This window comes from Mobula hypostoma, chromosome 4 (genome assembly GCF_963921235.1).
Source record: "Mobula hypostoma chromosome 4, sMobHyp1.1, whole genome shotgun sequence".
In the NCBI taxonomy this organism is placed as follows: domain Eukaryota; kingdom Metazoa; phylum Chordata; class Chondrichthyes; order Myliobatiformes; family Myliobatidae; genus Mobula; species Mobula hypostoma.
In genome coordinates this window covers 128,332,270-128,336,449 of record NC_086100.1, presented here as the reverse complement: position 1 = coordinate 128,336,449, position 4,180 = coordinate 128,332,270, and positions in this window count along the sequence as shown.

Sequence of the window (4,180 nt, the reverse complement as noted above, 5' to 3'; positions counted from 1 at the left end):
ATGATGAAAAAACAAAAATGTTTTTTCAAAAATGTCTGTTTTCATAGTATATGGCTATAATGTCATACAAAGTTTCAAACTGCTCTTCATTGCATTTCCCTCCTCCTACCTTGTTGAAAGAGGCTTCAGTGCGGTGAACCACTTACTAACAAAAAACAGAAATCACTTGGACATTGTTACATCTGGGGACTTAAGGCTTCTGCTGTCACAACTTGAACCATATATTTCAAATCATATATTTCAAAGCTCAAGGGTCATATTGACATCAAAGTTGCTGTACAGTGCACAGGTATTGTGTAAGCTACATTTAAAGACAAATAAAAATTCAAAGCAGAATCAGTTTTCTCATGTTAGAATATGTTAGAAATGTTTTTACACAATAGGGGTACCAGAAAGTATATTGTGCCTAAGAGGGGAGTTGGCAAGTATGAAGTTGCTTTAGGGGGGTGTTGGTTAAGTATGAAGTTGTTTTAGGGGGTGTTAGCAAGTCTGAAGGTGCTTTAGGCACCGATACGGGGCCGCAAGGAAACAATATGATTTGGAGACAAATCCGTTGAGTTTTTTGAGTGGAAAAGATGTGATCAAGCAGGACAGAAGCAAGTGCTGAGAACCACCACCTCCACAGATGCTGCTGCTCTGAGAGCATCGTACTTAGTGGCTAACCGTATTGCTAAGGCTAAGAAGCCTTTCACTGTTGGTGAAGAATTGATTCTGTCTGCTGCCAAGGACATGTGCCGTGAACTGTTGGGAGAATCTGCAGCAAACAAGATGGCACAGGTTTCTTTTTCAGCTACCACAGTTTCAAGGAGGATCGATGATCTAACGGAGGACATCGAAGCACAGCTGTTGGAACAGCTTAACGAGTCACCATGGTATGCTATCCAGGTCAACGAGTCTACCGATGTCAACAACAAGGCAATACTGCTGGTTTTTTTGCCATATGTATTTCAAGACGATGTGCACGAGGATATGTTGTGTGCACTGCCGCTGCCAACTAACACAACTGGGGCAGAACTATTCAAGTCTTTGAATGACGACATGTTGGAATATGCACAGACGGGGTTACAGCTATGACTGGACGGCTGTCTGGTTTCACTCCTCGAGTCAAAGAGGTTGCTCCTGAATGCCAGTCTACACACTGTGTTACACACAGGGAAATGCTGGCTAGCCGAAAAATGTCACCTGATCGTAACAGCGTATTGAGTGACGTTGAAGTTATCAATCACATCAAAGCAAAAGCCCTTAACTCACGTCTGTTTGAGCAGCTTTGCGAGGAAATGGAGGCAGAGCACAGACGCCTTCTCTTACACACTGAAGTCAGGTGGCTATCAAAGTTTAGAGAGGCATTGGCACATATGAAGGTGCTTTGGGAGGCGTTGGCATGTATGAAGATGCTTTGGGGGGGCGTTGGCACGTATGAAGGTGCTTTGGGGGCGTTGGCACGTATGAAGGTGCTTTGGGGGCGTTGGCACGTATGAAGGTGCTTTGGGGGCGTTGGCACGTATGAAGATGCTTTGGGGGGCATTGGCATGTATGAAGATGCTTTGGGAGGCGTTGGCACGTATGAAGGTGCTTTGGGGGCGTTGGCACGTATGAAGGTGCTTTGGGGGCGTTGGCACGTATGAAGGTGCTTTGGGGGCGTTGGCACGTATGAAGGTGCTTTGGGAGGCGTTGGCACGTATGAAGATGCTTTGGGGGGGCGTTGGCACGTATGAAGGTGCTTTGGGGGCGTTGGCACGTATGAAGGTGCTTTGGGGGCGTTGGCACGTATGAAGGTGCTTTGGGGGCGTTGGCACGTATGAAGGTGCTTTGGGGGGCATTGGCATGTATGAAGATGCTTTGGGAGGCATTGGCACGTATGAAGGTGCTTTGGGGGGCGTTGGCATGTATGAAGATGCTTTGGGAGGCGTTGGCATGTATGAAGATGCTTTGGGAGGCGTTGGCACGTATGAGGCGTTGGCACGTATGAAGGTGCTTTGGGGGCGTTGGCACGTATGAAGATGCTTTGGGAGGCGTTGGCACGTATGAAGGTGCTTTGGGAGGCGTTGGCACGTATGAAGGTGCTTTGGGGGCGTTGGCACGTATGAAGATGCTTTGGGGGGGCGTTGGCACGTATGAAGGTGCTTTGGGGGCGTTGGCACGTATGAAGGTGCTTTGGGGGGCATTGGCATGTATGAAGGTGCTTTGGGGGGCATTGGCACGTATGAAGGTGCTTTGGGGGGCATTGGCACGTATGAAGGTGCTTTGGGGGGGTGCTGGCACGTATGAAGGCGTTTTGGGGGGGCGTTGGCACGTATGAAGGTGCTTTGGGGGGCATTGGCACGTATGAAGGTGCTTTGGGGAGGCATTGGGCTAAAAAGGGTTGTAAAGCACTGCAACAGGAACTTCTGACAATCCTGGATCCATGTCCTTGGGGCTTCCTCTGACACTAACCTCCAATGTAGATTTCATTGCAACCTGCCTATAGATCTCCAAGCTGAATAGCTGCAGTGTTTCAAGATAGCCATTCATTGACAACTAGGGCTGAGCAATACAGTGATGCTCACAGCTTGTAAATAACCAGAGAAACAGACAGATCATGCAGACTTGGGTAAAAATCTGATGTAATAAAGGCTGGGGTTTATGAGAAATATCTATAATTGCTTTTCATGGAGTAAATGAGGGCAAATGAAGCCAAAATGACAGAAGTGATGGTTATGGGATGAACCAGTTAAGAATCAAAAACAACAAAAGGAAACCTCTATCATTTATTTAACCCTTTATTTTTAAACAAGAGAGTGTGCAAAACTAATTTATTCTAATAATTTAACCCACTAAATGCAGTATTTTGCCAGCAAATTGAAAGTGCTGCTACTGAGTACTCCAAACCTGATGTTCCTTTATTGAGGTGTGGTGCTTCGAACAAATTCTAGAGACAGTAAAACAAAAGTCTATACAATTGTAACGTAAGTAACTTTTATCCATTTACAGTATATAGTTGACCCCCATGATAAGTGTAACACTCAGTTAGTCTTAGAAATTATTGGGATGTGCTAACTAGCATCTGGTCTCTCACCATTTGGAACATAGTCTGATCTAACTTTCTTAGCTTCAAAGAGAATGATAACACACATCCCAAAAATGAACTCCTGCATTCACAGATTTTCCCTCCCAGTCAGTTAATCTCATTATGTCGGTTTGCAACTTTCTGCTCTTATTTGTGGCAGCAAATTTCGTATTGTCAAGAGCTAGATACAGGCAATCCTCAGGTTTGGGTGGCTCCATTCATAACCCGAATTCGAAATGAACAAAAACCAGAAGAGTGGCCACCAGTCAGCCTCACCAAGTCAGCAAATAAGCAAGTGAGTCCACTCACACTTCCCAAAATGCTGGAGTTTTGTGTGTGTTGTTCGAACTTTCAGCATCTGCAGATTTTCTCTTGTCTGTGATCCACTCACACTTCCCTCTAGGTTATGAGTGAACCTGATTTGTATTCACAATTATCTCATGGATTAATCGCCTGATGATTCAATGAGGCACAATTGTTCAGTGCGTTGGGATTCATTATTACAGATGGTAAAAATAGTTTCCTGTTGATAGTGACAGTTAAGGATATTAGTATTTTTTTTAAACAGAAAATTAGGACTGCATTTTATTTCTCGGAAATTACAAAGCATTAAGTGAAAAACCTAATTTTTTTAAAATGCTGAATTTGTAGTATGGTGTCAAATTAATCCATACCAAAACACAAAATTTCAGCAGCATGACGGAAGTAGAGTGGGAACAGCCCAAGAGAATTTCTTGGTCATTCTGTTCAAAACTATTCGTAGGGCAAGAAATGGCTCCGAAATGTTGTTAAAAACAGGGCATTCACTATGACAAAAACAACAGGAATTCTGCAGATGCTGGAAATTCAAGCAACATACATCAAAGTTGCTGGTGAACGCAGCAGGCCAAGCAGCATCTCTAGGAAGAGGTGCAGTCGACGTTTCAGGCCGAGACCCTTCGTCAGGACTAACTGAAGGAGGAGTGAGTAAGGGATTTGAAAGTTGGAGGGGGAGGGGGAGATCCAAAATGATAGGAGAAGACAGGAGGGGGAGGGATAGAGCCAAGAGCTGGACAGGTGATAGGCAAAAGGGGATACGAGAGGATCATGGGACAGGAGGTCCGGGAAGAAAGACGGGGGGGGGTGACCCAGAGG